This window comes from Felis catus, chromosome B4 (genome assembly GCF_018350175.1).
Source record: "Felis catus isolate Fca126 chromosome B4, F.catus_Fca126_mat1.0, whole genome shotgun sequence".
NCBI lineage: Eukaryota > Metazoa > Chordata > Mammalia > Carnivora > Felidae > Felis > Felis catus.
The window spans coordinates 32,057,393-32,081,335 of NC_058374.1; positions in this window are offsets into that span (position 1 = coordinate 32,057,393).

The following is a 23,943-nucleotide window of genomic DNA, read 5'->3' on the forward strand; positions in this document are numbered from 1 at the left end:
GGAAGCTCAGAGGTTGAGTAACAAGGTCAAGATCATACATTAACGAGTAGAGAAGCTGAGGGTGGAGGCTGGTTTCTCTCATTCCAAGCCTGCGTTAGTTCCATACTTGGTGCTGCCTCCCTAAATCCAGATTCACTCAAGGCTAAATGTGGGCATTGGCAAGTGTGAACGCATTCATTTCCATTCATTTCCGAGGGAGCCACGCATAACGACAGTATTTGTTTTAACCAGCCATCACATTCTCTCCCCAGTGGGAACCCTCACTTGGAAATGCAAATTAAGATTTAAAAGCTACTTACTGAATAAAAGACAGAACAAAAGAAATCTGATATCCTTAAAGGATATCCTTATCAGGTGGACAAACTGGGAAACAGCAGGCTCCGTGTGGGGACGCCTGTCCCTGCCCTGCTGGAGGACAGGAACCACCATTCTGATGCATCCGGCCGTCAGCCAGTCAGCGGAGAACCCTTATCCTGATGGCTTCTCCCTTGTGACCACATTTTCACAGTAGTGATTCAGTTTCCCTTGTCCTGTTACAGTTTAAACAAGTTACAACTCATGGCTTATTTGGCATTGGATACCAGGCAGTTTTAGTTGCCTGCTGCTTAAAGGAATCTAGGGAGCCTCCTTGCACATCCCCAGACAATAGAGGGGAAGCATTTTCTGTGGGAAATGGTAAGTTGTAAATCTCATTTGCAGTAAATGCATCCAAGTAAATCTCAACGACATTGGACCTTGCTTGGCGAGCTCCCATAGCCAATGGGCAATCTAATTTCCTTCAGTCTGTGATGACCACTGTTCACCACTAACAGCCATTGTTTTTGGTTTAGGTTTTTGGTTCACTTTAATGATAGTGTGTGCTCATATTATATTCGACAGTGTAAGAGGGTGTGTGCTCATATTATATTCGACAGTGTAAGAGGGTGTTTTAGAAAAGAAACTCTCCTCCCACCTGACCTCCTGACCTCTGACCCACCGTTGACTCTTCCCAGGGCAATGGGTTTTTTCCACTGTTGATGCATATTTAAATTGAAAGTAACAATGTGTATTTCAGGGGCTCCTGGGTGGCTCAGTCAGCTGAGCTTCGGACTTTGGTTCAGGTCCTGATCTCACAGTTTGTGAGTTTGAGCCTTGCGTTGGGCTCTGTGCTGACAGCTCAGAGCCTGGAGCCTGCTTCGGATTCTGTGTCTCCCTCTCTCTCTGCCCCTCCCCCGCTCATGCTCTGTCTCTCTCTGTCTCAAAAGTAAATAAACATTAAAAAATTTTTTAGAAAAAAATGTGTTTCAAAAAACAAATTATATTGTGTGTCTAGATTACCATAGACATTTACTAAATGCTAATCCATTTCTTTGTCAGCCAGCTCTTGGCCTCTGTACCATTTGTGAAAGGCCGCCAGTAACTCGGAGAGGAGGCAAAGCTCAGATCCATTGGACTTCCTGCAAGTAGATCCGACAAAAAACTTGGTATAGGAAGAAACTGAATTAATGGACAAAATTGTGATTATAGATTAAGTTAGGATATTAGGAACTAAAATTGCATTGTTTGTTATAAAATTATTAACACATGTAGCTATTTAAATTAAAATTATTAAACATTTAATAAAATTAAATGTAATTAAATGTGCAGTTCCTTGGTTACCTGAGCTTCGTTTCAAGTACTCGCTAGCCACATGTGGCTCATGGCTACTACCTTGGACAGATCAGATCTAGCATATTTTTATCATTGCAGAAGGCTCTGTTAGCACTGTTGTAGATAGCCCAGAAGCTTTGCCCTTACTAGTCTCCCATAGGGATGGCTCAGGAACCATTCTGTGCTTCTTACAGGCTGATGATTCTCCACAATCTGCTTCACCCCCAGGTGCCAAGCCTAGTTTCCTCTGCCTACAACATTCATTCCATCCATTCCCACCCGCACTCTTTGCCCAACTAACTCCAGCAAGGTCTCAACTTAGAGGAGTTATTTCCTCCAAGAAAGTATCCCTCACACCTAAAAGTCTAGATTATGGCTGCTCTTTTTGGTGTCCTCATGGCACCATCTGCCCTGTAATTACAGCATCATATCACTATGTATTATTAATATCTGCTTGTTTGTCTGTATCTCTCACCGATCCATTCACTTATTTGCTTAATGAACACTTACTACTTTAAAAATGTTTATTTATTTATTTTGAGAAAGAGAGAGCGAGCATGAGTGGGTAGGGGCAGAGAGAGCGGGAGAGAGAGAATCCCAAATAGGTTCCCCACTGTCAGCACAGAGCCCGACACAGGGCTCAGTCTCACGAACTGTGAGATCATGACCTGAGCTAAAATCAAGAGTCAGCCGCTCAAAACAACTGAGCCACCCAGGTGCCCTGACGAACACTTATTTATTAAGTGCCAGACACTGGGCCAGGCACTGGGAATTCTCCAGTGACAGGCATAGCCTTTGTCTCACAGAGCAACTGTACTGTGTGAGGCATGAGTCACAGTTTATTCTAATTTAGGTGCTTAGCACACAGTAGGGGGCTCAGTATGTGTTTGCTGATAGGATGAATGGAAAGTTCTTCAGGAATGTGCTGTTCCATCTGGTGGGGGCTGGGACACAGATAATGTGCATAGGTTTTGAAATCATCAAAACCTATGATTACTGTAGCAAGTTGAATAGTGGTACCCCCCAAAATTCATGTCCACCACAACCTCAGAATGTGCCTTATTTGGAAATAAGGTCTTTGCAGATGCAGTTAGCTAAGAGATGGGCCCTGAATCCAATGAGTGATGTCTTTCTAAGAAGAGGAGAAGACACATGGAGAAGACCACATGAAGATGGAAACAGATTGGAGTGATGCATCTACAAGGCAAGGAGTGCCAAAGATTTCCCTGGAGCCACAAGAGCTGGATGGATGATGCAAAGAAAGATCCTCTTGTAGAGCCTACAGAGAGAGCACAGCCTATCAATGACTTGATTTTGGACTTCTAGCCCCCAGAACTGTGAGAGAATACATTTCTCTTGTTTTAAGCCACCAATTTCCGATAATTTGTTATGGGAGCCCGAGGGAACTACTACAGCCACCAAATGTATCTTCGTGGTTGTCTCCATACTATGGGGTGGTATGCCCCTGTTAAGAAGAACGACATGGATCAAAATATTCTGCCAGGAACACTCTCCTGATACAGTGCTTTTGTTTTTGTTTTGCGTATGTAAGATATAGTCCCATCTATGTAAGAAAAGGATAGCATTGTATGTTTAACCTGTACTGTGTGTGCACTCACACTTAACAGACAGGAAGATCTCCGGAAAGATATCGCAAACTTTCAATAGTGCTTAGCTATGAAAAGTGGAAGTGAAGAGCAAAGGATATAAAATGGAGGGAGTTCACTTTTTACTCCATATACTTCGGCATTATTTTGATTTTTTGAAAGCAATAATCTTGTATTAGTGTTGTGATTTTTTACACCATAAAAACAGCGAAAAGCATTTTGATTAACAAACAGTCACAGTTCATCTCACCTGTACAGCAGCTCATTCTTACTGGGCCTGTGTCTGTCTCACCCACTCTATTGGCCAGGAATGTGGCCAGGGGAAAAAAGCTTGGAACCACTGACAGAACACATTTCCCTTTTTGTTTGAAACAATTTGCTTATCTGTGTGTCAGGGGAGGAACAGGACAAACACAAGATGACTAACGCACCCCATCCGTCCTGCAACCTGACCAGATCCTACCAGGACTCAAGACCTGAAGGGGCTCTTGGGCCACGGGCTTACTGGGTGCTGTCCGGTGACTTTGCCCTGCCCAGGCTCCCCAGCTTCCACCACAGCCCCGCCCACCCACGTTTCTCCCTCGTGCTCTGCCCCTCCCTAGGCCCCGCCCCCCTAGTCTAGGCAGGTGGGCGCCAGGAACCTGGGAATAGTGCACTTTGTCTGGGTGCTAATCCTGGCAGTGCATTTGGGGTGCACCCGTAATTCTTATCAAGACCCTCCGGGGGCAGCTGGGACAGGGGTTCCTCTGCAGACAGAGAGAGTTGCAACTCATTCTCCGGAGGAGTTAAGCAAAGATGGAAGGGAGCTTGGGCTCAGCTCGGAGTGGGGTGTCATTTGTAAAGCATTTGATGACATGAGGCCCTACATCTCCAACCCCTTTCGCGTCCAGGGAATGCCTGGCCTGCAGCAGCACCCTTAGGAGATCACCTAATGCCAGGTGGGATAAGAATCCGATGACAAATGGCATCCCCCACCCCCTTCACCCGACCCTGGCACGTACAACCCCGTCACCCTTAGATCGCCCATCCTTGGGCTTGGGTGGGCACTGGGAAGCAGGAAAAGGACCTCATGAAAGGGCAACGGTGCAGGCCTGGGCTCGGCAGAGGGCCGGATCCACTGCCTGCTCTGCTGTTTCTGTTGACTTCAGAGGAGATTATGGCCTGTGCGCCATGCTGAGCCAGAGGTGAAGACCCGGTGGATATGCCTCCCAGAAGCCTAAATGTAAGCAGGGAGAGGCAACAAGAAGGCTTCTCCCTTCTATCACAAGAAGTTATACTCGCGGAGGAGCCTGTGCTTTTGGAACCAGGAGGTCCGGAGACACAGAGTTTGCCTTTTCGTTGTGAGCACTTCCAGTCTCTGTGCATTCCTGACTCCAGAGGAGAGAAACGCAGGCTCTGCTCTGTGCACTATGATCACGTAGGCTGGGGGAAAGGTTTTCCTCACCCACCGCTCCGTGTGTCTGAGTAACTGCAGGGTCCGGGCCCAAAGCTGAGCCATTCCGCATTTGGATCGAGTCTATTGCCTGTGCCTCGTGGAAAAGCTGCAGGCCCCATCCACTCTGGAAGGAAGGCTGAGGATGAACCACTGATCCCAGAATGATGGTCAGAGCATTCATTCCTGCAGACATCCCTGTTCAGAAAGTTCGGGGAAAATCCTTCAAAAACTCTGGCACTCACCTTTGTCGAGAAGTAATTTTTAAAAAATGTGAACAGAGCTTTTTGCATTTCTCTGGTAAGTGATTGCTGTCCTAAAGCAGTCATTCTCTTGAACTGAGCCTCCTTACCTCAGAGTCAGGGTCAGAGCAAGTAGGTCCTCCTCAGAGAATGTAGGAAGGCTGGCACAGGGAGCCCACAATGGCTGCTTCCAGGCCTTTTGGTCTTTGGCATATGTACTCGTCCCCTTCCCTCACCTAACTGGACACTGAGGGGCGTCTAAAGGATCACTGAACTCAATACAGTTGTATGTAGCACATATGAGTGTCAAGCATGTCATCAATGAGCTGGTGCCGTAATATGCATTTTTATGTTTCCAACTTTGTCATTCTTTAATATATGTCCATACTATTTCTCCCCTTTTAGGTTGTAGTTAAATAAGTGAACAGTCAAGGTGTTCTTCTCCCAGGGGCGCCTGGGTGGCTCAGCCGGCTAAGCATCTGACTTCGGCTCAGGTCATCGTCTCACCGTTGGTGGGGTCAAGCCCTGCATCGAGCTGTGTGCTGACACCTCAGAGCCTGGAGCCTGCTTTGGATTCTGTGTGTGTCTCTCTCAGTGCCCCTCCCTAATTCATGCTCTCTCTGTCTCTCTGTCTCTCTCTCGCTCTCAAAAATAAACATTAAATAATAATAATAATAATAATAATAATAAAAGACGTTCCTCTCCAAGTTGGAAGTCATCACAAACTTCAATAACAATCTCTCCACGCCCCAATTAACTTCAAATTGCCACAGGAAGAAAGATATTTTGGAGCGAGCTGGCCCTCCTCAGTCCCTTCAAACTGCATAAGACTACATGCGTGGTCTACTCATGAGACCGGCCTCACTTGCAAACCTGGAAAAGCACATACAGCTTTTCCCATGTTAGAAAAAATATTTTAATTTACCATCACACTGAAATTGTTTTTAAAGATTTAAAAGGTGAGGATGGTGATAATTAAAGGTGCTAAAAAGGAAAAGAGAAAAGCCTAATGAGCTCTCCATAAATGCATCTATAAGATGACAGGTTCAGCCAAGAGACTTAACACTAGTCTGCAGTGTGTCTGAGCCACAGCCCATGTGGGGAGTGGCTGGGGCCTTCATCCTTGCAGCCATATTATGTTGTTCCATTAGGTAAACTGAGGCATCGCACTGATGCCTCCAACATATATTCACCAAGTGCCAACCATGGACCAGGGACTATTCTAGAGTTTAAGGAAGCATCAGTGAACAGAAAAAAGACCCCTGCCATCAAGGAACATACATGACAGCAAAGGGAGAAAAGAAACAATAACTATAATAAACAGGCAAATTGTAAAGTATGCTAAAGGTGATAAAGGTTATAGGAAGAGGAGGAGAGTGGGATAGGGGAGATCTGGCACTGTTTCTTTTTTTTTTTTTTTTAATTTTTTTAAGGTTTATTTATTTTTGAGACAGAGAGAGACAGGGCATGAATGGGGGAGGGGCAGAGAGAGAGGGAGACACAGAATCGGAAGCAGGCTCCAGGCTCTGAGCCATCAGCCCACAGCCTGACGCGGGGCTCGAACTCAGGGACCGCGAGATCGTGACCTGAGCTGAAGTCGGACGCTTAACCGACTGAGCCACCCAGGCGCCCCTGGCACTGTTTCAAGGAGAAGGTTTATGGGCACAGGGTTGCCATCTTCAATGGGAATAGTCAGAACAGGCTTCACTGAGACGGTAGATTTAGGTGAACACTTGAAGGGGTTGAAGGAACCAGCTGAGTGAATAACCTGGAATGACCAGAGCCAAGTGTGCCCAGATTTGAGGACAATGGAGGTCCCTTTGGCTGGAGCAGAGTGGCAGAGGGGAGTGTGGAGAAGGGATGGAGCAAGAGGCAAGGTACATGCAGTGTGTGGGCACGGGGGCCATTGTAGGACCTTGGCTTTTAGTCTCTGAGTGAGGTGCGGCCATGGCAGGGCTTGGAGCAGGATAACGATACTATCTGACTCATGCTCTGAGAGGAACACTCTGGCTGTGTGGACAATAGACTTAAAGAGGACCAGCCCAGGGGCAGGCTGACCAGAGAGGCAGACAATGCACGAATCCAGTGCCCCACTCCAGAGTGACGGGGGAAACAGTGAGCTGTGGTAAGATTCTGGATATGTTCCGAGGGGTGAGTCAAAAGCACTGCCTGGTGGATTTGGATACAGAAGGTGAGATAAAGACAGGGGTCAAGAATGATTCCAAAGTTTTTAACCTGAGCTAGTGGAAAAATAGTGTTACCATCCATTTAGGTTAACCATAGTGTCAGAAATTATCCATGTAGCATTGTCCATATTCTTTGGTAACAAAAGGCTGCAAGCTTCCTAGGGATGCTTGTAAACTGAATTTGTCTGAATCATAAAACAGTATATACCGTATAAACCAATACCACATGCTTGTAGCCAATTGCCAGGACCTAGCAAGAAAAATTGAAATGTAAAGACTATTCCTGACTCTTGAAAGTATATACTAAAGAAGCATGGTACATAATTTTTGAGGAAGTAATTTCCAGAAATTTTCTTTCTACCTAAACCTGGTCATAGAAGCTACTAGATGAGCAAGAGATTAAAAAAAAAAAATCGCATTAAGAACATTCTTCAGTGTTTGAAGCTACATATAAACAGTGACAACAATCTGCATCTTTTAATCTGATTTTTAAAATGTAACCCATTTCCCAAATGAAAATAGACACTTGCCTTTTATGACAAATGCAGAAGATGAAGTACACTCCAGAGCCCAGTTTTTCCCTTTTGTAATTGTCTGTCAGTGTGAATACAGAATGATAGTAATTTTCTATAATGTAGAGTGTACCCTGAGGAATGGCGATTCTTTTTTTATTCAGATCTAACTACACATGGAAAACATTGAAATAAGTTAAAAACATTCAGCCAGAGATGGTCAATTTAAGGAGGAAATAAAGGATATAAAGATTATTCTGAAATAATAATCTTTTCTATTTTAAATTTTTTTAATTCTATTTTTTCAGAGTAAAATATAAAATAACACAACACTCAGTCCCTGAGTTGGTAAAGTGAATCCTAATGTACTTATGTAACTTTAGCTGTCATTCCTCAAAATACAAATAAACTACACCAAACTCTAGGAGCATATGTGGCTTTAGGTGTTGGTTAAGTACAGCTGATATGATTGTCAAAATTATTAATTTGTCTAATAGTCTTCACCTGTGGGTTGGGAAACTGTATTCAGTACAATCGTACATAGTGCGGGTGAATGTCAGACCTGTAGTTACATGAACTATTGATGTAAAATGCATTTTTATATTTCTGATTCTCTTTCTTTAAACATGCAATATACCCTTTGGACTAGACTTTGGGAGACAAATACCCAAACCCTCATTAATTCTGTGTTTCACTCACTTTTCTGGTTGGTCTTATCTGCCCTTGGCCAGGTGCTCAGTCAATTCTTGTGCTCCTGTGAGGACCCCAGGGTCATTCTGTCCCCTGGGAATCACAGCTACACATAGACCGCCCCTTCAGTCCTCTGGTAGGAGTGGACACGGTGGGCCCAGAGCTGAGAAGAGTGAAACCAGGGGCAAGAAGAGGAAATGAAGCTGTGCTTGATTAAGCAGAAGTCTTTCCTGAAACTCGTCAAGTTGTGTCTCCATTACATATACTGTTTCTCTCTTTTTGAGTACCTGGTTGGCTCAGTCAGTTAAGTGTCCAACTCTTGATCTCACCTCAAGAATGATCTTGATCTCAGGGTTGTGAATTCAAGCCCTGGGTTGGGCTCCATGCTGGGTGTGGAGCCTGCTTAAGAAAACAAAGACAAAAAACCCACAAATGTTTCTCTCAGTTTTTGTCTTGTATTTACTGTCTTTAAAACCAAGTTTCCTCTCCATCTCCCATTTCCATGTGATTGTCTTAAAATAAATATCAACCTATTGTGGGTGCAGATACCCCACGGGAGTAGACCTGGTTTCTGTGAACACAACTCAGTTCTAGGGACTTCCTGGAGTGCTCCAGGCTGGTGGGCGTGTGAGCTTTGGAAGAAACAGACCCAGATTTCAATCTGGGCCTTGCTGCTCACAAGCTTCAGTACTAACTTGAACTCCCATTTCCTCATTTGCAAAATAGGAAAAAGAATACCCGCCCCTCTTGGCTGCAAGGGGTAACTGAGGTATTTGCCACCACACGATACCCATCCTTAGTAGTAGATTGTTGCCTTACAGGGTCGCTTGGAGGACTGAATAATTAATAATTGCTAAGCATTTTGTAAAGTCCTGTAGCAGCTTCATATTATCAATTTATTTGGACTGCTGGGAAGCACTTGCAGTGGAAGAACCTAGAAAAGGTAAATTTCTCTCTCAATCCCCAAGTGCCTTGGACTCCCAGGAAACCACTCCTACCCCTGAACGCAGGTCATTAACCAGCACAGTCAGCAGTGAGGAGAGCAGCTCTGGGGACAGTGGCTTGGGAAGTGGGTTCGTTTGCCTTCCCACCTCTTGCTCTGAGGCTTGGTGTCTTGATCTAGAATTTAAAAAATGGCAGAAGTACTGCGGTGGATTCCAAGGAGTGTGGGGTGCTCCTCATGTCTTCAAGTAAAGACCCAGAGCAGCTACTCAGAAGAGCTGACCTCGCTGAGCTGGCCTCTGGTCCCAGGCACTGACTCAAGTCCCACCCACCATCTCCTCTGGGGATCCAGAGAAGACTCCTCACGCCCAGGCCTCCCCAAGACCCCGGGGAACACTGACAGAGGAAACATTTCCAGACGACCAGAAATTTGATGGCATTGGCAGACACAGTCCTTGACAAAGACATAATTATATGGGGCTTGATGACTTCCCTTTCTCATTGTAAAACAAAAATGGTAATCATCCAAATTGACATTGTTGGCCAGGGAAAGTACTGGATGAGGGCTCCTTTCTCTGGCCCTGGCCAACTGCTCACTGCTCTGGGATTTCAAGCTACAGAGGAGCTCAGCCCAGTGGGAAAGCCAGCCTGGGGCTGTCTCCCCTTCCTTCTTCTCATTGCTCTGTCTGCCTGGCCCAGACTGTGCTCCTGCACTCCAGGCCTGAGCCTCTCTCCTGACGTCACCTCTGCCAGCTGCTGACAGACTGAAATTTCACAGGTGAGCTAGTACATAGCAGTGGCTTTGTGCCGAAGGAAGACCGTGACTCTAGTCTACCTCTAGTGCAATGTTGAGTCTAGAACAGTCATCTTTTGTATTAATTTACACGTTTAGCCACTAACCCGGTAATCAAAAAGTGCCCTCCAAGCCACAAAGCGTTACCCAAATATAAAGTGGTGTTTTGATTGCTGTAGCAGCCTGTTGGAGTTAGACAGATGAGTTCTGTCTGCTGGATTTCTCAATCTCTTTCCCTTCAAAAAGTGTGTGCTTTTAGAGAATGCAGGGTGTGAGCTTATTTTTTAAGTGCAGGAATTTCAAATCATTTTATTTTTAGTATTTCACAATAGCACTTGAAATAGATACCTGGGGGTGTCCTAAAGCTGGGGCTGGATTTAACCACCTGGAAAGTAGCATAACTAAGGCTGGGTCCAGGCAGACTTGAAAATCTTGTTTGAATTTTTGTTCATACTCTCTCCATAAGCTAGCTGTGTTGTCACTCTCCTGTTTTTTTGTTTTTTTGTTTTGTTTTTGTTTGTTTGTTTGTTTGTTTTTGCTTTGGGGGCCTGAACAAGAGAGGGATGGGTAGGAATAAGGGAAAAGGACACAGGGGATTTGATACACATATCTCCCCTTCAGTCAGGGCCTCTGGGAACATGGCTTTTTCTGATCTATTCTCAGCTTTGCAAACAGGACCCTGCTTTCTCCTTTCCCTTTGAGCCGTGTAGAGGTACCCATGAGTGCAGTGCTTCTTTATTTGTTCTAAGAATTGCCCAGGAGAGCCTGGGTGGCTCAGTCGGTTAAGCATCCAACTTTGGCTCAGGTCATAATCTCACAGTTCATGGGTTTGAGACTTATGCCTGGAGCCTGCTTCGGATTCTGTGTCTCCCTCTGTTTCTGCCTCTCCCCTGCTCATGCTCTGTCTCTGTCTCTCTCAAAAATAAATAAACATAGGGGCACTTGGATGGCTCAGTCAAGCCTCCGACTTCGGCTCAGGTCATGAGCTCACTGTTTGTGAGTTTGAGCCCCGTGTCGGGCTCTGTGCTGCCAGCTCAGAACCTGGAGCCTGCTTCAGATTCCGTGTCTTCCTCTCTCTCTGCCCCTCCCCTGCTCTCTCTCTCTCTTTCTCAAAAGTAAATAAACATTAAAAAATAAAAAATAAATAAAATAAACATGAAAGAAATTTAAAAAAAATAAGAATTGCCCAACTCCCCAGGAAAAAGTCTGAATCCACAACCCATCCACAGTGAGTCATCAACCACCAAGATGTGCAGGATCCAGGGAGCGAGGAAGATATCTGCTTATGTGTAGGTCTCATCAGCATGCTTCTTTTTAGCTCTTTCTCTCTTAAAAAAAAAAAAAGTCTCTTTTTTTGATTTCAGGTATGGGTCACACTGGGCACTGCCTGGTCAGTCTTCATTCCTGCAAGTCCCTCTCCTCAGTGCTGCCTGACTTTCCAGGGCAGTATTGTGAAGGGTACGGCTCAGCTTCCCAGCCTCATTCCCTGGATGGTGGGTGATGGCGGGAAGCAGGGAGCCCACATCTCTCCAGAGCTTCTCTTGCTGTGTGCGTTCCGGGAGTCCAGGTCTGCCTGACCAAGCCGAGCTCCCAATATCTGGTGTCTGGGCTCCTGGCTGCACCAGGGTACCCCTCTGTGCTGGGTCCGAGGCCATGGGGCAAAGAGGCACTCTCCCTCTGTCTCTTCCCAGCCTTTTTCTTTCTTCACTAAGTGGCTCTCATCATTTGCAACAATGTTTTCACGAAGGAAACAGGTTTCCTCAATGTTTCATCTGTGTCCAGAAGTGCACTTCAACAGATAAAACACAATGGGCATCAATGACAAACTTGCCAACAATTCAATTTGTGAATAAAAGAGTAACTATGTGAGGTGATAGAGAGTAATTAAATATATTATGATGATCATTTCACAACACAGTAAAACCTTGGATCGCGAGTAACTCGTTTTATGAGTGTTCTGCAAGCCCAGCAAACATTTCTAATAAGTTCTAACTTCATAAATGAGTGATGTCTTGTAATACAAGTATTACATGACACCGAATGTCACATGATCACAACTGAGCCAATGGTTCTTGAAATTCCCTTTGCTACACAAGGGCTTTGGATTATAAGTATGTTTCTGGAACAGATTACACTCGCAAACCAAAGTTTTACTTCTATACAAATATCAAATCATTATGTTGTACACCAAAAATGAATATGATGTTATATGTCAATTATATCTCATTAAAACTGCAAGAAAACCCACCTTAACAAAGCGTGAAGTTGCTTTAGGAGGTCCTCCCTTGCCCTGCAGATTTCATCAAAAGCATTCCTGCAACTTCCCCTGACTTCTCCTCTATGTTCCAGTCTGGGATCCAACTGGTATGGAAGCCAGACCTGTGAGGAGATCTGAGGCTGCCCATGGCCGGTTACCTCCCGTGTGTCCATTTCCGTAGGTCTCAGAACTTTCTTCCCACCCCAATTCTGTTCCCTTGCACTGAGGGCCTCACACATCACAGAGGTTCCCACACCATTGTGTTTGGCTGAACTTTAGCATTAGGCTGGTTGTAGTTTTGTTTAGCTCCAGCTGCTATAACTATGCACCTTAACGTGCAACTTCTTCCTTCGTCCATGGACACCTATCCCTGGCAAGACTCAGTCAGCTATCTGACTAAAGACACAGTGCAATTGCAGATGACTGCTTCTAGGATCATCAAGCTTCAAAAGGATCGTAAGGGGGTGCAGGGAAGCAGGAATGTCGGGAGTCTGGGCTTCTAACAAGACTCTGGGGAAGAAGGTACTGGCTTTCCAAATGCCCTCCTTTCTGAAGTAAAGACATAGTCATTGCCTACCCTTGACTTAACTGTAGCCAGCAAGATGGCTACTTCCAGCCCCTTAAAATAAAGGAGCAAGATAAAACCCAGACCTTCGGATAATTTCCCACCTACCTCACCTGAAAATGCCAGCTCATCCTATTAAACAAAAGTACTTGACAATGACAGAAGTTCTCTATTTAAAGATCACAAAGCCCCCTTTTACTTTTAATTCTTTTTATCTTCATCGAAGTAATTTGTATACTCAGCTTCAAAACCTAAAATTTGTTTTAACAGTTCCACGTCATGTAAAGCTGCCTCTCTCGGGCTGTTCAAGCCTTTATGGCTCCCGGTACCCTTCAGGCACGTGTGAGGTGGGTTCTGCCTGGCACCTGAGTGTCCCCACACCTTTGATTTGGAACTGAGCAAGTGGGGAAGGAGACAGGGTGCAGGGCTGCATTTTGTTGGTCAGGTTGTGGCAAGGAGGCTGGACCCGCTGCTGACAGCTGGGGCAGTGGCATCAAGGTGGCCGCCACTGGTCACGGGAGAGGCCATGGCTCCCTCAGTGGCTGGTTCTGCAGTCCAGTTCTGGGAAACACTGTAGGAACATGGCCTAGAGTCTCTCTCTTCAGACCTCCCCATGACCCTTGGAGCTCTAGCTCTTCCTTAATAAATTGCTGTCTTATGGAAAAAAGCTAGAGTAGATTTGGTTGTCTCAACTAAGAATCCCAACAATAAAGGATTCCAGGTTTACAGTGAAAACCAGCAGCCCCTCCCCATTTGAACTGATGCTTCTGGTACATGTTAACTTTAGAGCCAAGGTTTTTACAGGATCTTGAGACCTTAACACAACCACCTATTCCTATCGTCCGTTTGCTCTCCAAATATATTTATACATTTATATGTTCATATACATATGTTTATGCATTAACAGTCTATTTTATATTAACTATGTAAATGTTTACTATTTTTTTAATGTTTATTTATTTTTGAAAGAGAGAGACAGAGCGTGAGCAGGGGAGGGGCAGAGAGAGAGGCAGACTCCAGGCTCTGAGCTGTCGGCACAGGGCCCAGTGTGGGGCTCGAACTCATGGACTGCGAGATCATGACCTGAGCTGAAGTCAGATGCTCAACCCACTGAGCCACCCAGGCGCCCCAATGTTTACTATTGAGTTGTGTACTGTATGTTTTCTTTCTCATAGAACTTTTATTTCCTAATTGTTTTTAAGTTGCTTCGTTTTTTAAGAAAAAAGGAACGAAAGAAGAAAGAGAGAAATCTATTGTTCTTCTTTTCAACACCCCAACAGATCCAGCAATGCCTGCCCGGGATGAGGATGTTGCCACAATTCGCCCGAGATGCCACAAAGACCAGACAGCAAAGGTGCAATGAGAGCACAGTCTCAGCGTTCGGAAGTGGCTTGCCACCCTCTGTGTAAGCATATGTTTAAAATACACCCAAATAAGTCATAAGGTAAGCAGTCATACAAGAGACAAATTCCAGAACTGAATTTTGTTCAAACAAGATGCTGGCAACCAAATTAATACCAGGCTCTTTTTAAAATCTTTTAAATGTTTATTCTTTTTGGGGGGGGGGAGGGGCAGAGAGAGAGGGAGACAGAGGATTTGAAGTGGGCCCTGTGCTCACAGCAGAAGCCTGAGGCAGGGCTAGAACTTATGAGCTGTGAAATCATGACCTGAGCCAAAGTCAGAAGCTTGACCGACTGAGCCACCCAAGTGCCTCTGGTTAACACCAGACTCTCAACGTCCATTGACTCATGATGGTACTTTCAATTATTCTCAAAAATGTTGAAGAATTATAAAAGTCAATAACATGGAGAATGTGGTTTTGCTGAGCCCCCCTTTCTCTGATTTTCTTTTAGGCTTCAAATCTTTGTTTTTATTGATTGATTGATTTTAATATTTTATTGCTTCTTAAAAAATTACCAAGGGAAGAAATTGGCCCTGGATCAAAGTCAAATAAGACAGGAGCAACTAAAGTAAAAATGTGTTTTCTTAACTCCCGACCATCATCACCTTCCCCACAAGAGTGCTCCCCTCGAGATCTTTTTTTTTTTTAATTTTTATTTATTTTTGAGACAGAGACAGAGCATGAACAGGGGGAGGGTCAGAGAGAGAGGGAGACACAGAATCTAAGCAGGCTCCAGGCTCCGAGCTGTCAGCACAGAGCCCAATGCAGGGCTCGAACTCACGAGCTGTGAGATCATGACCTGAGCCGAAGTCAGACGCTTAACCGACTGAGCCACCCAGGAGCCCCCCTCGAGATCTTCTTAAGTGGTAAGACGCATGGCAGGTGATCACCTGGCCAGAAGGCAAGAGAGCATGCTTGTGAAGCATTAAGCCCTGACGTGAGAGAAACCTGCGTTCAAAGTCTTGCTCTGCCATCGAGTAGCTGAGTGACCTTGGGCAAGCTCCTTGGGCTCAGAGCTCTGACCATCCCGTCTCCAGCACATGGGTGATTGTGATGTCTATATCATAGCATCACCTGAGTGCATCTCACCACACCATAAACCCAGGACTTTGGGACTCCCAGAAACCCTGTTCTACTGACCACTCAGCAACCAAAATTCAGCCTGCTCTTCTCATTCCAGCTCTCGTGAAGGGATTATAACTTTTAATTTGTGTATACTCAAATTAGTTTTTAAAAGAGCAGTAGCAGAACACCTGGGTGGCTCAGTTTGTGGAGCATCCTAGATTTCGGCTCAGGTCATACCAGGGTTGTGGGATCCAGCCCTGTGTCAGGCTCTATGCTGAGCATAGAGCCTGCTTAAGATTTTCTCTCTCTCTCTCTCTCTCTCTCTCTCTCTCTCTCTCTCCCATGCTCAATCGCATTCCCTCTGTCTCTCTCTAAAAAGCAAATAAATAAAAATAAGTGAACAAATAAAAAACATGAGGGGTGCCTGGATGTCTCAGTCATTTGAGTGTCAGGTCATGATCTCACGATTTGTGAGTTCGAGCTCCACCTCAGGCTCTGTGCTGATAGCTAAGAGCCTGGAGCCTGCTTTGGAGTCTGTGTGTGTCTCTCTCTCTGCCCCTCCCCTGCTCATGCTCTCTCTCTCTCTCTCAAAAAAAACCACTGGGGGTGCCTGGGTGGCACAGTCGGTTAAGCGTCCGACTTCAGCCAGGTCACGATCTCGCGGTCCGTGAGTTCGAGCCCCGCGTCGGGCTCTGGGCTGATGGCTCAGAGCCTGGAGCCTGTTTCCGATTCTGTGTCTCCCTCTCTCTCTGCCCCTCCCCCGTTCATGCTCTGTCTCTCTCTGTCCCAAAAATAAATAAACGTTGAAAAAAAAATTTTTTTAATAAATAAATAAACATTGAAAAAAACATAAAAAACACTAGTAGCTTTATAGAAAATAGTCCTAAGAAAGCCAAATCCTATGTATCAGTAGTGGAAGTTACAAAAAAAAAAAAAAACCATCAGAAAGTGATGGTACTTAACCATGAAAATCAAAATTTTGAGTAAACTAAGGAGTAGAGTTTTAGCTACGATGTCGCCTTGGCACAAGGGTGTGCACATTCTGCTCTATAAACAGAAAAATAAACACAGACGGCAATTTGTGGAACTCTTCTCAGCAAAGGCTCTAAGTAGTATAAGAATTGCACATGTGAGAAATATTACTGAAAATTAGAACTCTAATTAACTTGCAGGGTGAGGATAGTCACAGAAACCATGTGAAACCAGATGGAAATATGCATAGCCAGGAATCTCAACAAACACTTCCTTAGCCAAAACTTGCATGGATTACAAAAGTCTCCAAAAATATCCTTCAAAAATCCTTTCCTGATGACTGAGGAAATTGCCAGAGAAATAGGAAATCCTTGAGAAGTTGGACAGATGGTTGTGCGGAGGTCCGGAAGAAGTGAGGACAGCTGATGTGAGTGTCAGGATGGCTGCCCAGTGACACACAGGGATGCCTGAGGTACAGCTCTGATGTTTTAACGTCTGCCCCAAACCACCCTCAGTGCCCGCTTCTCAGCCTTTTCTCAGCCTCTGGTGCGGTGGTGTTCCCTCTCACATCCTACCTCAAGTGCCCAGAACTTGTTTCTGCCAGCCTTTTTCTGTGCTTATTCTTGGAAAAGGATATGACTTATGTGCACCAGTGTGGACAAGTCTTTCACTTGCTCTCTAACAAAACCTAAACTGCGGTCACAATTACAAAGGCTTATAGAAGTCCAGATTTTTGTGTAAGCTTTTCCTATTTTTATTTGTTAGCAACCCACCAGTTTCCTTTTTTTTAAGTTTTTTTATTTATTTTGAGAGAGAGAAAGCACGTGCGAGTCCAGGAGGAGCAGAGAGAGGGAGAGAGAGAATCCCAATCTGCTGACAGCGCAGAGCCTGACTTGGGCTTAATCTCACAAATCATGAGATCATAACCTGAGCCGAAATCAAGAGTTGGACGCTTAACTGACTGAGCCACCCAGGCGCCCCACACCCCACCAACTTCTGTTAAAATACATGTCCACAGACAGCATTTGGCTGACAGGACACAGAGAAGGCCATGTGTAGATGGAAGATTGCAGTGATATGTCTGTAAACCAAGGAACACCAAAGATTAGCCAGCAAACCACCATAAGTCCAGGAAAGGCAAGGAAGGATTCCTCCCCACAGGTTTCAGAAGGAGCACAGCCCTGGTGACACCTGGGATTTTGGCTTCCATCTTCTAGGACTGTGAGACAATAAATCTTCTAGGACTGTGAGACAATAAATCAACTGTGAGACAGCAGTGCTAGCAAACCAACATAGATTTTGGTATTTTATGTCCTCTGAAGCATAATGTTAGACGTAGCTAAGACACAGGGGGGTATCTTTGCACCCCATGTTGGTGACCACCAGCTGATAAGATGGCCCTACTCAAATGGCCTCTCAGTGAAAGGGAGCACAGGGCCATGTCAAAGCAGTAGAAGTCACAATTGTGCAGAAAGTCACTGATCAAGCATGGGTCTCTGGGAGCCAGTAGGGCATTTGGCATCATGAAGTGACTCAGAAGTAAGTTTGATTTCTATGTGCTGAGAGAACATGGTTCTCTCCAAGGACTCTGGTCCAGACTCTACCATGGATTCACTTACTGGACCCAAATGACACTGTAGGAAGTGCACCCCCATTGCCATCTGCCCCAGACAGTTCAAGCCCACCAGAGATGGTGTTGGGTGGAATTCAACCCATCCATGGAATTCAACATGCCTTCAGAATTCACTCCCACCTTCAGATAACGGTCTCAATGAAAGCAACTGGCTTCATGGAAATAGGGTTTCTGGACTGACAGCATTTTCACCAAATGCAACTCTGAGTTGGATCCAGGTAGATTCACCTTAAAAGGACAGGACAAATCTGGCGAGAGCCTGAGTCAAAGGGCCTAGAGGCAAAGCGGATTCTCAGGGCTGCCCTCCATCAGGCTGAACTAGTCCTCAAAGTGGACACAGAAGACACTCATGGGGGAAACATGGGTCTGTTGCTGAAGAGTGAGGAAGGCAACCCAGAGGAGCTGTATGGGATGGTGATGAGGTCCAGGCACAGTGGGAGCCTCCAGAATGACGTGGTCTAAGGCAGGAACCAGGAGAGCGGATATTATTCTGAAACTGGTATGCAGGAGAGGGTGCTCAAGAAAGAGGAGTGACAAAGCAAGCATGTGGTGTCTTGTCCCTTTTAGGTTCTGATCTTGTGGCCCAGGAGTGAAGGCCTGGTTTAAAGACAGAGGACCAGGACCAGGTCAGAGGTAAAGAGAAGTGGGCCCCTTGTCTCCTCTCTACAGCGAAGGAGGATTCTCTCTGTGTCCTTCACAGGCCAGAATGCCAGAGAAAATACAGAACACCCGGTTAAACCTGAGCTTTAGATCAATGCTGAATAGTTTTCAATGTAAGTATGCAAATACTGCATGGGATGTATTTATACCAAAGATGTATTCATTGTTTATCTGTAATTTTGATTGAATTGTGTCTTGTATTTGTATTTGCCAAGTCTGGTAACCCTATCCCAGGCAACAAAGAAAATACCTCCTGTGGCATCATACGTGTCATCAGTACTCAATAAATATCCACATCCAGGAGGAAAAATCCACAGGGCTGCAGAGAAAAGCAGGACTATTTGAACAGGCAGAAACATGGTAAATTAAGCTCCTCTTCCTGCCTCAAACAGCTTGAAGGTCATGGTGATGACAGCACTTTAGAAACTCAACCCAAACAGTCCTTCTTTTTTCCAGACCAATTCCTAGTAAGTTGCAGGAGATTTCAACGTCTTTTATGATTACTAACCAAAGACACCATCTTGAACATAGCTTGCAATGCCAGGAACGTGGTTTGGGTCCAGGCCCAGTGCAGTTTTTCCCAGAGCTATTATAAGGAAGTAGTCATGAAACAAAATGAATCTGCTATGGTTGAAAACTGTAGTGCTGACCCAAAATATTTCTAATGTGTGGAACTAGCTGGCAGGCTGAGAGCTTGAGAAAACAAAAAGAGCTGTTGGCTGCTTTGAAATGCCCAGATCCTCAAAGTGTGGCTTTTCCTTCATGCTATTAGCTGGGTTCCAACGGGCAGAGGGCCAGGTTAGGCACTTCCAGTGGGGGATGTGCTGGCAGACACAGGGATTGGCCTTGACAGCTTCATTTGGAGGACGGGAAGGGGTGAGCAGACAGAAAGACGGGACAGGTGGGATGAAATGGCCACAGCCTGTCCTTGCCTGGGTGTGGCCTTCAGAAGCTTCACCGTGTGGTCCACATACCCAAGCCTTTTACTCCCTACAACAACTCTGTGACACCGGCATGTTTTTTTCCATTTTCCAGATGGGGAAAGTGAGGTTTCCTAAGTCATCTGGTGGGTTAGAATTCAAGCTCAGCTGCTTCCAATTTACACTGTATGTATGTATGTATGTATGTATGTATTGCATAGATAATACACTCACATGGTTCAAAATTCAAAATGCACTTAGGGATAGAGTGAAAAGTCTGTATCCCTGGGTCCCAGGCCCCTAGCTCCCCTCCAAGGAGATGATTGGTATTGTCCATTTCTTCCATGTCCTCCTAGAGAGGTTTTAGAAATATATGTCTTTTGCTTTTCTTTTTTTAGACAGATGGTAGTTTACTATACACACTATTCTATTCTGACTGAAACCAAGCTCTTTCAGTCCCCATGTAGTGATCTTTCTTGCTAAAAACAAAACAAAAAGAATGATTTCCCATTAAAAAATATACTACATTTAATAAACTAAAGATAAATGGAAAGAATAAAATATCAACTCCCAGAGGCTGCTGCTAACAGTTGGGTAGCTTACTGCAGGCTTTCACAGCTGTTGCACCACAATGCTCACCTCTTTGGACAGAATCAGGGACAGGAGGATAATGGGAAGAAGAAGAGAAGAAGAAACAGGAATACATAACTTGTCCAGGGTGTGTGAGAGCAGCAGGGGCCAGGAGAAGTCAGTCTAGAAAGGATGTGAACATTTATTCATCTCTTTGAGGAACGTTTTTCCTTTTTGAGTCCCAAGTACCTGCTCTGTGGGAACACAGATCCTATAATAAAACAGACAGCAAGGGGAAAACATATCAACACCATTTCAGTGCCACGTGATAAGTGTTAAAACACTTCCCAGGAAGCCTGGGAAGCTGAGGAAGCCATAGGATAGGGTGGGTGTCAGAGCTGGCTCCCCAGGACAGACACACCTGAGCTGAACCTTGACCCACCACCTGTAGGGTCAAGCCAGGTGATGAGCTAAGGAGGCACACTCATGGAGAAATGGATTGCAAAACTAGAGATTGCAACAGGAATGGCAAGAGACAGGAAGGGACAGGTGTGGAATATGAAAAGAATTTTGGCTTTATCTTCAGCATAACATGAAGCTCTTGAAAGTCTCAAGGCAGGAAATTGACAAAATTGGATTTGCACTCTGACAAAGGCCAAGTCTGGCTGTTGGTCAGGAAATACATTAGCAGTGGACATAGTGGAGGGGAGTTTGGAGACTAGAAAACTAGTTAGGGCACTCTGGCGCAAACCCAGGTGAGAGAAGACAGTGGCATGAACAAAGACTGTGGTGACCCTCAGGAAGGAGAGACTTGGGTGGACATTAAAGAGGTTATAGATGTAGATTTGGTGACTGGGGATAAAATGGCTCCCAGACTGAGACTTGGGCATTTCTTGACTCAAAATTCTGCTCTGGCTCAACATTTTTCCACAAAAATGTTTAGGCTTCTGAGCTTGGCATGCAGACCCGCAATGACATCATTTCAACCTTCCTTTGTAATTCTCTCTCTTTCTCTCTCTCTCTCTCTCTCTCTCTCTCTCTCTCTCTGTCTCTCTCTGTCTCTCTCAACTTGTACTTGAGCCATAGTGGAATGCTGGTGATTCCCCAAGCATGCCCTCCCTTTGCCCAACATGTGTGTCCTTCTCCACTCATCTGGACTTCCTGAAGCCCCTCTCATCCTTCAGGCCCAGGTCAATGCCACCGCCTCCAAAAAGCCTTACCAGACCCGCCCTTCCCTTCCTCCCTCTACTCAGTTGGAACTAATCTCCCCCTCTAGGCTCCAGTAACACTTTGCTTCTGCTGAAGCAAGCACTGTCCATCTGCTGAAACACTCACCACAGTCTACATTTCAGTTTTTGCAGAAGTATCTTCTTTGCACTACAAAGTTAAAGGCTTCTTGAAGGTAGGGAACACAATCCTCTTGGAAGCTCAAGGAATTATTGAATTGAAATGAACACTCACTGGGGAAGTTCAGAGTCAAGATTTGTGAAATAAAGGACAGGGGCACCTGGGTGGCTCAGTCAGTTAAGTGTCTGACTCTTGGTTTTCACTCAGGTCATGATCTCACAGTTCATGAGTTTGAGCCCCATGTCAGGCTCTGCACTGTGCAGAGCCTTCTTGGGATTCTGTCTCCCTCTCTCTACCCCTCCCCTACTTACATGTGTGTGCTCTCTCTGTCTCAAAAATAAATAAACATTAAAAAAAAGAGTAAATGCATTCTATATAAGAAACCTAGCTAGAGAGTTTTGGAACCTTCCATGCATGTTACTTGGCAATCTCCAGAGCACCCCTGGCTGGAGCCCCTCACTCTGTGTGTGGTATCCTGGGCAGTGAGAAGGGTAGGAGAGAAAAGGAGGGGAGTGATTAGGAGAGAACTTGAGAGAAAGAAGCAAAGGGCAAGAAGTGGCTTCAGTTCAGTTTGAAGTAGTTCAGTAGTGGAGAAGAGGAATTAAGACCACCAAAAGAACTACCAACTCTTTATTCACTCACTTATTCACTCACTCAAGCACTTAGTGAAGGATAGGAATCAAAGGAGACACAGACAATACCCTTAAGGAGTTTACTGTCAACTGTGTGGAAACAGAGAAACCCACATATCTGTAATACAAATGCCATAATAAAGGTGGAAAAGGCCATTGCAGGATTTCCAGTCAAGAGCTTTTAACTCAGATGGAAGAGATCAGGGAACATGGCATTGTGGTTGAGCTTTGAAGAATGAGCAAACTTTTTTTTTTAATGTTTATTTATTTTTGAGAGAGAGAGAGAGAGAGAGAGAGAGAGAGAGAGAGAGCATGAGCAGGGGAGGGGCAGAGAGAGAGGGAGACCCAGAATTTGAAGCAGGCTCCAGGCTCTGAGCTGTCAGCACAGAGCCGGACTCATGAACTGTGAGATCATGACCTGAGCTGAAGTTGGACGCTCAACTGACTGAGCCACCCAGGTGCCCCAAGAATGAGCAAACTTTTGATCACAACAGGCTGGGAGGATAGTATGATGAGAGCAGAATGGAGGAGACTGGTAAGGAGGCCATAGCAGCAATCTCTGAAAGAAGTTACAGCATTAAGGCAGTAGGAGTAGACACACAGGGACAGAGAACTTGTTCAGGAAACCTTCAGCTTTTTCTGAACCAAGGCATCCAAACAAGACTCAAGAGAGATGGTAGAAATGGGCCCCAAGCGTCATAAGAGGAGGATTTTGTAGTGTCCAATACACTGTAGAGATGTTCTGCAAGTAGCACATCATACATGTCAAGTGTGGGTGGCTCAGGAGTTGGAAAATTCCAGCACAGAACCCCCGTCTCTCTTCTCCTCTCCTGGAGTTTTCAGTGCAGGTGAGGTGGGTCCACCCTCATATACCAGCTGCCTCTGAGGTAGCCACTGTTCTGTTCCCTCTCAGACTCAGAGACAGGACAGGGCAGAGGCTGAAACACACCTGAACTCCCAGCCCTGTGAAACCTGCCCCTGAGCTTAGTCCCCTGGCACACGTCCCCAAGGCCGTGCTAATACCAGCCATGTTGAGGAGGTATCATCCCACTTGCCTGATTTCTGAGCAACCTGAGGCCCTGAGATTTTAGGTTAGCTGCTCAGGGCCTCACAGCTTACAGGAAGTAAAGGTCAATTTTGAACTCAGTGTCGAGTCTGATAACATAGTTGATACTCTTTCCACATGTCCTGCACCTTCTGATCAGATGAGGGGAGGCAAACAGGGGGAGTGGAAGAGCAGCAATTCCACAGCCAGTCAGTTCTCATGGTTGTCACACGTTTTGGTCACCTTGTACAAATTACTCACCTTTTCTAAACCTCAGTCCACACGCTTGTGAAAAAGGGATAATGACAACCACTTCAAAGGGTTGTTTTGAAAATTACATTATTTTTTTAAATGTTTATTTATTTTTGAGAAAGGGAGAGAGAGAGAGACAGACAGGGCATGAGCAGGTGAGGGGCCAAAGCGGGGTACAGAGGATCCAAAGCAGGCTCTGTGTTGACAGCAGAGAGCCCAATGCAGAGCTTGAACTCACAAACCACAAGATCATGACCTGAGCTGAAGTCAGATGCTCAACCAACTGAACCACCCAGGCACCTCACATTATTTGTTAAATACAGGGGGGGAAATACAGGTACCCTATCACAGATCCTGGCACATAGTAGACAGTTCAATTTTGCTTACTCCCCCTTGCTTTTCTGCTTCAGATATTCTCAGTGCCTCCTTTGAGAAAGAGCATGGGAGAATAAAGGTAGGGAGAATATCCACTCCCTAGCACTCTGGGTAGTATGTCCCAGAGGCCAGTCCCAGAGGCCAGAGAATCCTGAAATTCTGGATTAGAGCTCATTCACAGGTGAAGAGATGAGAACCCAGGAAAGAGCAAGGTT